Here is a 13356-nt window from a genome sequence, read left to right as displayed (position 1 = left end):
CCCTTATTCTCCTTAACGGATTTAAATAATAGATTGAATAGTTATATGGCTACTATTGCAATTCTCAAATCTCACTTTCTCATTGGTTCATACTTTTACACTCCTTGTTTTCTCTTAATCAATTCACTCGGTCCACTTACTCTTCATTTCCTTTCAGATGAGATATATTACAATATTGTGAAGAGAAATGTCATTAAACTGAGAGCTGTATGGCTATTTAATATCATGTAACGATCTTAAAATGTCGAAAATGCCACAGACTAATATCCCCTCGATGAGTGTATCTATGATCGTAATAGTCAACATAATTGTTTTTGCCATGGAAATCAAATCAAGATTAAGTTGGTAAAGCTATTGTGGCGACTATAAAGTTATACACAAGACAAAAGTCTTAGATTGCAATATGTGAAATTTTGGAAGTTAATTAATTTTAAGTTGAATACTCCAACTTCAACAAGGTATTAGGCACAAAATTCATCCACCTCTCAAGCTACGTGTTCTACGTTACCTAATCTAATAAATTCATATTTTCCGCTAACCTAAACCTAGTAAGGAGGGCAAACTGTAGCTAAAGTTTGGCTAATTATTAGTAGCTATCATCAATTAAACATGAGGGTAGTACTTCTTTTTAAAGCAAAACAAAATAAATAAATAAAATTTTAAAAAAAAACAGATAGGAGACGGAAGATACGAAGTTGAGATCTCTTTCAATACTTAAAAGAGAGGTACCACTAGACCAATGACTAATTGGTTCTAAGGTCCAAAAGCAAAAATTTGAGAGAAGGTTGCTAGCATTTCCCTAAACGAAATACAGCAACATTGTATAATTGTACTGTTTGTAGTACAAATAGGCGCATACTCATTGAGATTGAGTGATATCATTAATTAAACCAAAAGCTCTCCTAGGGCAGCTTAATCCAACCCTATCGCTTACCAGAGAGGTAAAATCCAATCCTTTTTAACCCTACTTTCGTAGCTCTTTTTCTCTATTTGATTTTAGTGAAAAATTATTCAATTGAATGTTCATACGTACCCAAAGAAAAAAAATGAATTGAATGCTCCTCCCACTTTTTGTAAAACAAAGACTAATAGTTTAAATTGGGAAAGCTGCAACCTAAATTCCGAGCTTGTAGTTTTCATATGATATATAGCAAGTAGGATAGGACTTAAAGCTACCTTAGTGGAAATAATGTAATTGTAGTCAACATTTAGTTGGCAATTAAGCTGATTTCTGTGCATCTCCAATCTTATAGGCAGACGCTAAGGGCTTATAGCTCAAGTGATTAAGAGTATTTATATTGTATCCGAAGTCTTAAGTTCGATTTCATTCGCTTAATATTACTTTTATAAAATAAATATAAAAACCCTTCTAGGCAGGCATGTAACATATGGCAATTATATCGTACAATCGTTCTTCTTTCTTGCTGTATATTGTCTTTCTTCTTTTTTTGAGACACTTTTCTTTAGAATTGATGATGGTGGTGATAGGCTTTGAGGTCATGATTTCTAATACCTTATCCAACCTTTTGTTGTGTCAATTATGTCATGCTTGTACTTTATGCATATGATTCTCGGTTTATATTCTTGAACGAACATACTATACTTGTAAAAAGATTATGTAGCTTGCATTGCATGGTTACAACTTTTTCCAACTTGTAGGAAAAGGAAAATAAAATAAAAGAAATTCAATTTGCCCATTTCATTCTATACCCACTTCTCCCTTTTTTACCCACTTGGCCATCAATGGAAGATAATGGCTGCATATAGAATCTAAACCTTTATATACTCCAAATTTTGTAGCTATAAAAAATGAAATGAAAAGAAAAAAAAAAACCATGTTCATTGGTCCACGTGTTGGAAGCAAATGACATGGGCGGCCAATATCCATCTTGGTACAGGGACAAGGCCCTTCATATATGGTGTGCTTGAGAAAAGATAGAGAAAGCCCCTTTTATGAAAATGAATTCTAGACATCTTCTTCATAGAGCCTTTTACATCGATAATATTCCTAAGTTCGTATAAAAATAAAAATAGAAAATAGAAAATAAAAAGAAAATTGGAGAATGTATGCGCATTGCTGCTGCTTCTTTAGAGGCAACGGTGCGCTGCAGACTTAATAAAGGCTACAAGCCTAGAAGTCACACCCTCATATTCCAACAGTATACAACTATTTCTCGATCTTATACGTCATCACATTAAAGGAAGGCATCTCTTCTTGCCTCTTGCCCACATAAATCTACATATATCTCGAACCCTAAAATAAACATACTTGAAAATTGATAGATTTACAATTAAACCATCTCATTAATTAAAACTATACTACGTATGATGATTTGATTAGACGATTAAAACTAGCATTTCTTAGAGAAAAGTATGTGTAACTCTCATCAAGTGTGAATGCTACTAATCTATCCACCTGATCAAGGGCGGAACCATCCTTAGACTAGGATGGGCTCAAACACTGTCCAAGTTTTTTTTTTGACATATAACAATTTGGTGCTACTTACTTTTTAGAAAATTCAGCCTACCAAGTGGAAATTAGCCCAACTGCTAATTTTTGCCTTAAAAAAACTGGTAAAACCAAAGTTTTTCTCTAAATTTATTATGAAATTTGGTAAAACCAAAGTTTATCTCTAGTTCTATGTCTCATCTGGTATCGTTCCCTTTTGCTTAAAAACAAACACGGCAGTGACTAAGCTTGCCAAGTAAGCTCCTGTCCTTTGTAGCCATGTGACAAACCCTGGATCGAACAGATTGTGGGAGTACAAAATGCATAAAAAGGAGCTGATCAGAAAAGTGTAGTTGAAGGGAGCACGTTTGTCGTTTATTTTAGTGAAACCATACATATCTTTGTGGTGGAACTATGAGAATAAATAAATATAAATAAAGAGAGTAAAGGGACCAGAAAAGCTGTTAGATATCATTATCAACGCCTTCAAAAGGAGTGTGTGAAAGATGTAGCCATTGATAGTCGCCTCTCTATGAACCATGCACTCTAATCATAGCTAATTAACCCTAAACTCTTTTACTAACATATGCTTAAAAAGTTACTCTTATAAAAGGCCAACGAGGTTTAATTCAGTGGAAAAGGCCTTGACTTGAAGGCCAATGGTCTTAAGTTCGAATCCCATGACACATTGACAGTGTGTGAGTGAGAAAATATCCTCCCCAAATATCGCTTTGCTTGTATAAATTTTTTTATTTTTAAGAAAGTATGAGATTAAAAAAGTATGAGAGAGAGAGAGAGAGAGAGAGAGTTGAGACTAGAAGGAGTTGGGCTAGAGTTAGACATTGACTTGTTGAGTTTTGGTTGGGACCTGGTTTGTTATATATGCGGGTTGTGGGGCTGAGATGACTCAAGATTTTAATCTCCTCTAGCTCCCTGACCAAACTCTACCACCCTTAATAGATGTATTTACAGCTCTCATAGTCATAGGCCAAGGTAGGAGTTTTCTTTCAAATCGCTACATCTCCAAACCTCATTCACTGACTTCTCCTATCTTTCCCTTCAAAACATTCCAGTTTTCATTTGCAAAATCCCAAAGTTCTTCTGGGAGTCTCTTCCCTTTTTCTTGGTGGATATATTATACATATATACCCAATACAATTACAACCCACTTTTGTTGTTAACTCAACTTTCCATTTTTTTTTTCTTTAATACAGTAGTTTTGTGCCCACATATAGAAAAACTCACCAACCTAGTCTGCATGCTCTTACTCTTTTCATGGAGATGATATGGACCAATAAGTTTACCTTATCTGTAAATTTGTAGAAACAAAACTGGAGTCAAATTTCTGGGTCTGTACTGGTGACTCTGGGTTTTTTGTATTTTGAGTGAGGGTTGTGGATTTTTTTCTTGTAGGGTTTATTGGGGTCAGGAATCTGGAGATTGCAATGGCAGAGTTTTTGGGATTAGCAGCAGCAGCAACAGGTGTATCAGAATTGTGACAGTTTTCAGAGGAAGAGCTACAAGCAACCCCAACAACAGCAGTAAAGCAAGCAAAAGAAATCAACCATTTTTGAATCCCAAAATCAGAGAAAAAAGATTAGGAATCTGGATTTCCAAGAGAATCAGCAATATCTCCAACTTGTCCAAAACCAGCATCAAACACATGGGGAGCTCATAAATTCTCACCCAACACAAACACAAGTAGCTCCCAACAACAACCACCATCAAATTCTAGACCACCAAAGCATTCAACAAGAATATGCAAAGCAAAGAGGAGGAGAGAGAATGGGAATGAAGAGCACTGGAGGAGGAGGAGGAGGAGAGATTATACAAGTTCAAGGAGGCCACATTGTTCGATCCACCGGCCGCAAAGACCGCCACAGCAAGGTCTACACCGCCAAAGGCCCCCGAGACCGCCGCGTCCGGTTGTCTGCCCACACCGCCATCCAATTCTACGATGTTCAAGACCGCCTCGGCTATGACCGCCCCAGCAAAGCGGTTGACTGGCTCATCAAGAAAGCAAAATCCTCCATTGACAAGCTTGCTGAGCTTCCTCCTTGGCACCCTATCACTGGTGTTGCAGCAAACAATGCTGAGCCCGATCAATCCAATCCAAATGAAATGGTGATTGCAGGAGGAGCAGAGGAAACGGAGTCCTCTGGCTACAATTTCCACCAGCTGCAGAGGCAAATGGGTGAGAATAACAACAACCAAGCAAATAATGTTTCAAGCTTCAACATTCCTCCATCTCTAGACTCAGACACCATAGCTGACACCATGAAATCATTCTTCCCCACAAGCTCAGCAGCCAATTCATCCATCAATTTCCAAAGCTACCCAGCGGATCATGATCTGATTTCAAGAACCACCAACCTAAACCCTTGCCAAGACCTTGGCCTCTCTCTCCACTCTTTCCAAGACCAAGGCCTAAACATCCATCACACTCACAGCCAGCAATCCCAAGGAGACACCAACCACAACAACGATCAGATTCAGACCCTTTTCGCCACGGGGGCGGGAGGATCAACGGTGGGATTTGACACTAGTTATCAGAGAATGGTGGCATGGAGCAATCAGAACAGAGGAGGCGATGGTGGATTTGTATTCAACTCACACTCACAAGCATTGCCACAGCAAGCATATGCTCATGCTCAGGGGGGTACCCTTCAGTCCAGTTTTTCGCCATCAGTTTCAGCTCGGGCCTGGAACGATTCTTCTATCTTTGGCACACAGCAGAGAACACAGCAGCAGCAGCAGCCAATGATTCACCATTCTTCAATCTTTGGCACCCGCTTCGCCTCTGATGGCGGCTTGCCAGTGTTCTGCATCCCCACGCGTATTGACGCTGAGGAGGCCGATAATGGCGGTGTTTCAGATCGACCATCATCCACTTCCTCTCCCAATTCCACCCACCATTGATTGGATAACTAGTGAGTACTCCATATCCCATTGTTCAATTTTTATTTTTTTATTTTTATTCAAGAACCACACATTCACGAGATTTGAACACATGACCTCCTCTATCAGAATGGAGAAATCATTGCTTGCTCAAACATTGTTTCCATGGAAAGTGTAAAGATTCTTCAAGATGTATTGACAAATTAGCAAATTGAAACTCTTGGCTTGTATATAGAGTTTCTGTTTTCTTATTGTACACTGTTTTTGTTTTTATTTTTATTTGCCAAAGACAACAGTCTAAATTTTTTGATTTCTTTGGTGTGAATTTTGCAGATTCTATCTTCGGGGTATCAAATTGGGAGACAAGAAGGAAGATTCAATCCAATTGAATGGTCTACCAAGGAAAGAAAAGTATCTGGTTTGGATTTTCAAACATTCTTTTCTTCTTTGTTGATCTATATATTTAATTAGATTCCCTAGTTGTTTTTAAATTTGATGGGACTTTTTTTTTGTTTATTCATCAAGTGGGTCTCTCTGTTGGCTCAACTTTGTTTTCTTTGTTACTACTTAATGTGACACATATAACCAGGATATTTCTGTTCAGGGTTATCACTTTAATCCTTATGATCCCCACATTTCCTTTTTCTTTAATTTGGTTGAACTAGTTTTGTAACAGCAAGTTGGTTCATTCTTGGTAATTCCTGCATTAAGAGATGCACAAGTATGTCAATGGCTTTGCTTCAGCCTCCCCTGTTGTGGAAACTGGAAAGAAGCTTCCACAACCAAAGTACATGGAGTTTTTGTACAACTGTTCAAATGCTTCCTGGACGATGGTTTTGTAAAGAACGTGGGAGTTCTTTTAACTCTCGCGACTTTTACACTCTCATTTTCTCCGTTTGCGCTCATCTTCTTGTTTGTGCGTACTTTGTGTGTCATTTTACTTACTCCATTATCAGCATACAAAATAAAATAAATGAGTGCAAATGGATGAAATGAGAGTGACCAACCTTCTTTTAACATTGCTTTTATTAGATTATTATGAAGTGTGCAAAGTATTCTGCATTTTGATATTAAATGTGAAAGTACCACATAGATATGAATGGTAAAAGTCCTTGAGTTATCTATAACACATTGCTATAGTTTTGTCAATTTATTCATAGAACTGTTCAAGTACCATCATGGTTTGGTGTACTATTCTACCTATTATGTGAAAGTTGGCAGAGTCACAGAGCAAAGAACAGATTTTAGGTTAGGATGACAACAAATATATATATTTTCAGGATTATGTTGAGACAATATCCAAGCTGTCACAACCACTATTTCTCTTTCTTTCTTTTTTAGTGACGTGTTTTTTTCATTTTTCATTTTGTTTGTGGTTTTACATGGAGAGAGACTATGCCCATAAGAAAATGCACGTTGTTTAGTAATGCTAGGGAGACTAAATTATAGATCACTTCGGTACCACATTTCTAATAAGGGTGGAGTCAACCAATACAATGAGTCTTACATTTATTAGAGAGGCTAACACAAAGTGGTCTACAAATTGTAATCTTCCTAGCATTCGTCTAATTGTAAATTGTGTTGCGTGTTCGTACCAAATTTTTTCTTTTTTTCTTTTTGGACTTTGAACATGATTTGAGAGAGAGAGGGAGAGAGTTTTGAAATCAAAGTCTTGCATCCCTCCTGGTTGAGATGCAAACATATTTTGGATCAGTTTGAGAGTTTTGAAATCAACCACATATATGATTTATGATGAGAAATTTTTTAGTGTTGTGGTGAACCGCTATATGATTGAGTATCCATATGATTTTAATCATTGGATCAGACTAACCAATTTGATCCAATAAATATCTAATTTAATCTAACAATTAAAAGATATAATCTCACCTAAGGACTATATATAAAAGAGATATTTAGTGATATACCAATTCTTAGCACTAATATTATAAATAAACCCAAAAAAAACTCAAAAAATGACAGCTGACCTTATTGAATTTAATATTGATTATTAAATTACTTTTGATGCCCTATTGAATGGTTTGGGTATTTTTATGAGATTTTGGGGTTGGGCTTGTTTTAAGAAATTGATGGCAGTTTTGTAATTTATAATAAGTTAAAAGCCTCTTTGTTATGTTGTAAATGAGTTTTGGCTACGTTTCTAAATTCCATTTTATATGGGGTATTTTTATAATTTAGAACCCTATATTGGGTATAATAATGAATCTCCCTATATAAAACCCTCACTATAAAATTCTTGATGTATGAGTATCAACAAAATTTGGGTGCCCAAAAGATATTTTTCGAGTTTCGTAGATTCGGCCTTCATTTTACTTATGGAAGTATAACTTACAAGCCCAATTTGGCATTCAAGTAAAACAGGCCCATTTTGCCTAACGCATTTAGCTTGTGAATTGTGCTTCAAATAGAATTTATTGTATGAATTTCAGCCCAGCCTTTACCAACCCAATTTTGCCTAATGCATCTAAGGTCCGAATTTCAGCCCAAAATTAGCATGGTTGCAGCCCAAAGTCATTCAATACTGGTTTTAATTAGGTTAGCTCAAAGTCATCTCGTTGCTCCAAGGTTCATAGAAGGCCCGCAGACATTAGAAGGTGGGTTGTTCTTATTGGAACAAAAATTTAAGCGAAATTTTTATTTGAATATTATTCAATTAATTCTCTTGGAATATGTCAACGAGGTCTAACTTAGTAAAAAATAGCTTTAACTTGTAGACTAGTGGTCTCATGTTTAAATCCTCATGTACCTTAATAGTGTGTGTGTGAAACTCACATCTCCCTTGTAGTTTAGACTAATGCTTGTATTAAAATAATAAAAAATAAAAAATTCTCTTGTAATACATAAAAACAAGCGCAAAATGGCACTGTGACTGTGGAGTCTAACTTGTTGACGGTTGGACCTGGTGGTCATTGAACTGGACACGACCAACTCTGGTGGTCTGATCAATCAAGTGGATGTCGGGTTGTTTACGAGGGTCATTGACAAAGGTTCTACAGTCACTGTGTTATGCCCGGGGGTCAAGTGTTGAGGTTCGACTAAGGGTGGCAATGAGTCTTGTGGTGTCCGGTATTAATGGGTTAAAAAATTTCAACACGAATACGACCCGTTTATTAAACATTTCAAGAACGTCCCAACTGAACACAACCTGTTTATTATAAGGGTAACACGACAGGACCCATGTACCCATTCACTAAATGTGTTGGATTGAATTTTTATTTAGATTAGCCTATTAACAGTTTAATTTGTTTGACACATTTAACTTGTTTGACTCGTTTAACTCATTCAACCTGTTTAGCATATTAATAAACATTTAATCTATTAATTTTGGTAATTATAATATAACTCATATATGCTAAGAAACTTATGATAATATTGAAAATATTAATAAAAAAAACAAATTTAATGTTTAAAAAGTTAATATTAACTCTTTTTTGCCAAAGGTTAATATTAACTCTTTAAACTAACAAAATCAAATAGGTTTTTTTTTTTAATAGAGAATTCAGTAGGTTATATATGATGGCTTCTGAATGGGTTTACACGACTCATTTATTAAAAAAGTTGGGTATGTTAATAAACGGGCTAGTGGATGGAGGCGAATCCATTTATTAATTGTGTCTTAGTGGATTAACTCGAATTTGACATGAATTTTTAATTATCGTATGGGTTGACTAGCACAAATTTGATGCATGTTTCTAGTCATTTATCGGGTTGTGTGGGAAATTGCAACTCCTCGATTCACCGTTCACTGTTGTTTGGTTCCGAGGGTTACCTGGTTGGATTCGGTGTCACCGAGTTTGGCTGATGGCCACCGTGCCATTACTAGAATATCTGATTTTGAGAACAATTATTATTTGTGCTCTTTAAATCAAAAGACAATTATTCGTGGTCCATATTGATGCCATAATACAACCACTTTAAAATAGTTGGTCTCCTATATAGGAGTTTTCATTGTTCATAAGGCACAATTTTACTTTTTCGTGTCTTAAACTCAAGACTTTTGGGCACCAATATCGCATATATCTAACAACATCAATCGATGCTTTTCATTTGACTTTTGTACATGAACACAAACCATTCATTTGTGCTAAATATAATTACTTTAAAAAAAAAAAAAAATTAGGGTTGCCAAAAACCAACGCGCCATTCTCTCCACCTACACACCATTCCGGCCACCATCCAAATCAATGACACTTCACCTCTCTCTCTCTCTCTCTCTTTTTCCACCACCGCCACTTCCTCCTTCTCTTTCTCCACCGCCTCCACTCTCTCTCTCTCTCTCTCTCTCTCTCTCTCTCAAGTAATGCAAACATAATGAACACAATGAGCTCACTAAAATTAAAATTTTCAACCAAACTTGCACATATACATACCTAATTAGATTTAAAAACTGTGTATAAAAGCAAATTATACAAATACATAATTTGCTCACTCAAATTAAAACAGTCAACATCTTTCAATACGGTCAAAGTAAAATTGCTTTGTCTTACAATTGGAACAGTGGACAACTCCAAACTTGTTAGGCTTGTCCTACAAAACAAAAACTTTTCATTTTCATTCATTTCACAAAGAACGTATTCGACAATCCATAAGAATTTATAGCAGCACCCAGAGAGAGAGAGAGAGAGAGAGAGAGAGAGAAAATGATTCAAATTTTAGATATTTCACCTATTTCAATTTACAGTTGTTCATGGAATTCCCAGAATCTGTCTCCGTCTGATCGATCTGTCTTTCTTATTCTTTGTCGTATTATTCAGCTGCTCCAAGTGCTTTTCACAGTGGGGATGCTGTGGTTGGGGAGGATGGTGGGGAGGATGGTGGGGAGGATTGGGAAGATAGGGAGAAAGTAGGCATCAGTAAAATCGGAGGAGGAGATAAATAAGGCTCATTTTGGGTTTCTAGAGATAGAGTTATGGTCTTGGGGAAAGTAATGGGTGGAGGAGGAGTACTGATGAGGAAGGCAAAAATATATAAAACCTTTCAATGCTGTGGGGAGTTATGGTCTTGGGGAAAGCCACGGTGGAGTAGGAATGTCTTTCAATAAAAAAGATATAATTTTTTCTCCTAAAACGAGGAGTTGATAAATTGAATAAATTATCATTTTTAAAAGCATATAAAATCTAAACGTACAAAAAGGTTTTTCGTGTCCTATGGAAAGCACAATTAATCATACTTTTAAACTATAATAATTATTCCAATTGACATTAAGGTGACAAAATGTAAGCTGATATTAGTATTCGACATAAAGCTCATGCCCAAATTTAAGTGGGCACAAACAAATTCAAATAAATTTTAAATGGACACGCATTTACTATGTCTGTTGTGTAAAAGACACGTTTAAGTACTTTTTGTGCTAATAATATTGAAAAAGGCATAAATCCTTCTTATGTGCTCTTTGAAATGTACCTTTAGAGAAATTTTCTAGTAGTGTGCCCAGTAACACGCGCATGTATCCGTGGTTAAGAGGGGCAATGGTGGTCTAGGGCCGGTCTAGGAGTTGTTGCATGGGTGTGGAGAGGTAAAATATGGGTCTACTTTCTCAAGGTGGTGAGACCCATGTTTTAATTTCAATATTGACTTAGTTCAATTATTATAATTAAAAGTAATACCTATTTTGTTGGAACTTAGAAATATAGTACATGTTATAAGGAGTTCGTAGAATTCTTTGGCAAAAATTTTAGTTATGTTGAATATTTGTTGAATTATAGTGTGGATGTCCAAGGCCTTTTTAGGGTCCAAGGCCTTGTTCAGGTGTTCTGGGGGCTAGACCCTAGGCATTGAGGAGTCGATTCTAGGTCCAAAGGTTCTGGATATTTGAGTTTGGGACTAAACTGTGTTGCATGTATGGTGATGTAGAATTGGTAAACGAGAAAACAAAGGAAAATTATCAAAAAATTGTTACTAAACAAGTTTTCAATTCTCAGTTAAAAGAAAACAAAAACAAAAACTCAAAACCCAAAAACAAAATAGTTATGGAAACAGATCCTTATTAACTTCATTTTACATTGTGGTGAAGCTAGAATTTTATATGTGTAAGGGCCTCTTACAAATTATAAAGAATCAAAAATTCAAACTCACAATACATACGAAAAATAGTATATATATATATATCACATATGTCAAGAATTATATTGCTTATTCGTTGCAATCATAATTGTCCTTGACAAGAGATAGACAAATACATACTTAGAGTTGAGTAGCGATTTAGCAAATCTCTTTAAAGCTTTTCCCCTCATTAAACTAAATAGAAAGAAAAAAAATCAAAATTTCCCGAACTAAGGAAAACCAAAAGTGAAGAGAAAACAATAATAAAAAAAATCAAGATTATTAAATGAGTTAATTTAATTAAAATGTGATAATATAATATGGAGTTTAGGAGAAAAATTCAAAAACCCAGTTCTAAGAGGAGGGGTAAATTCTATAGATAACTATAAAGAAACTCATTTCTAGCTATAGAATCATAGAAATACCCTACATGAAATTGACTTCATAAACACACCCTACCTTACATTAAACAAACTTTATAAACACACCCTACTATTGGCAGCTGTTCTTTTTATTTTTTATTTTTATAATAGTTTACTTAATATATAGATTTCATGATTTACCGTTTAGTGAGAAATTCATATAAAAAAACTCAAAATTGGATTATTACTCATCGGTTGTTACTTTATCTCTCTCTCTGTGGTGCAGACTTTTGGGTTGGGCTTCTTTTAAGTTAATCAATGGTAGATATGTAATTTATAGGAACTTCAACACTCATTTCTTATGTAGTAAATAGTTTTTGGGTATATTTCTAAAGTGGATTCCATGTGAATTTTTTTATATTATAATTTTAGCCCCTATTTTGGGTATATTACTAAAGCTCCCTAAATTATGTCTACACCAAGAAAAGAGGGGTATAAAAGATAGTTATATTAAACTTTGGCTAAATTACTCAAATGGTTCTCAAATTTATACCTGATTTACATTTTGGTCCCTCAACTAAATTATTCGTTCAAATGGTCCATCAACTCTATATTATTCACTTCAGTGGTCCAATCATCTAATTTTCGATTAGATTTAACCTAATTTTAGAGTAAATAATGACCAATTTGCTCTCACATTTAACAGAAATATTGACAGAATGTAACGGTATGACTAATGGAGCGAATAATATAGAGTTGATGGTGTTCACTCGTTTCGTATTTGCTTCTGTGATGGAAGGGTAAAGTTCCCCATTGACTTAAAAATCATTGACTGGTCAATAAGTCAACTTTCTTTAATGTGCGAGCGTGCACTGCTAGCAATAAAAATCCTAGCAGACTTCTTTATAATAGATAACTTGCTCCCCAAGTTACTGATTTCTAAACAAGCGATTGTGAATTTGGGTGAGGAATATCTCCCAAGTAAGTTCTTTTCTTGCCTCAGATTGGTGATGACTTTACAATTTTTCACAGTACAAAACTGGTAGCTCTGGCCAAAATAAATGATAAGATAGTAAACTGCTTTTAAGTAGTACCTTTTACAAAACTTAAAAGGGAAAAATCAACTCTAGAAAGACAAAAAGAATTTGGACTTCCATTTCTCGCTAGAAGCTTCTTATCAAATTTGTGTATGTCTTTGGATCGGATTCTCAACTTCAAGCTAAGCTTTTGTAAATCGATACTAAAGTTTGAGTTTGTGAGCTTTAATCTATTTTGAGCCTGTGAGGCATTTTGAATGGGCAGTGCGCCTCTTGCCTAAAAGGGCGTAAGTGGTGGCTTGAGGATTATTGGAGCTGTATTGTGGTACATTCCTTGGTCGTGGCTCTCCATAAATTTGTTGAGGTTTTCATATTTTTTAAAACTCAAACTCTGCTTGTTTTGGCTTTTGCTGAACCAAATTTATAACGAGAGAAATCTAGTTTTGAATGACTTATTTCTCTTAAGTCGAACTGGAGGTTCTGATTTATATGGCTTCTTCGTGGCTCGAATGAGCTCTTGGTTGCTTCAGTTTGTTTGAAGGTTCTCAGA

The 13356-nt window shown here is 35.5% G+C and overlaps 1 long non-coding RNA gene and 1 pseudogene across 3 annotated transcripts; one reads left to right on the top strand and one right to left on the bottom strand.

Moving 5' to 3' along the window:
- The first annotated feature begins 3225 nt into the window (after window positions 1-3225).
- Window positions 3226-5998, top strand: LOC103342637 (transcription factor TCP4 pseudogene; annotated as a pseudogene). 2 transcript variants are annotated; one of them, XR_016126261.1, is made up of 2 exons: window positions 3226-5379; window positions 5681-5998. The product of XR_016126261.1 is annotated as a transcription factor TCP4 pseudogene, transcript variant X2 (transcript). The 2 variants fall into 2 exon arrangements; XR_016126260.1 differs by lacking the exon at window positions 5681-5998 and adding an exon at window positions 5477-5603 and having other exon boundaries at window positions 3364-5379.
- Window positions 5999-9677: 3679 nt separating this feature from the next.
- LOC148917739 (uncharacterized) lies at window positions 9678-10370 on the bottom strand. Its single transcript, XR_016126223.1, has 2 exons — window positions 10031-10370; window positions 9678-9892 (listed from the first exon to the last, which is right to left on the bottom strand). It is a non-coding gene; the product is annotated as an uncharacterized LOC148917739 (long non-coding RNA).
- Window positions 10371-13356: the final 2986 nt, after the last annotated feature.

Source organism: Prunus mume, linkage group LG4, assembly GCF_029339155.1.
Source record: "Prunus mume cultivar Tortuosa linkage group LG4, ASM2933915v1, whole genome shotgun sequence".
NCBI lineage: Eukaryota > Viridiplantae > Streptophyta > Magnoliopsida > Rosales > Rosaceae > Prunus > Prunus mume.
This window is presented reverse-complemented; position numbering and strand designations above follow the sequence as displayed.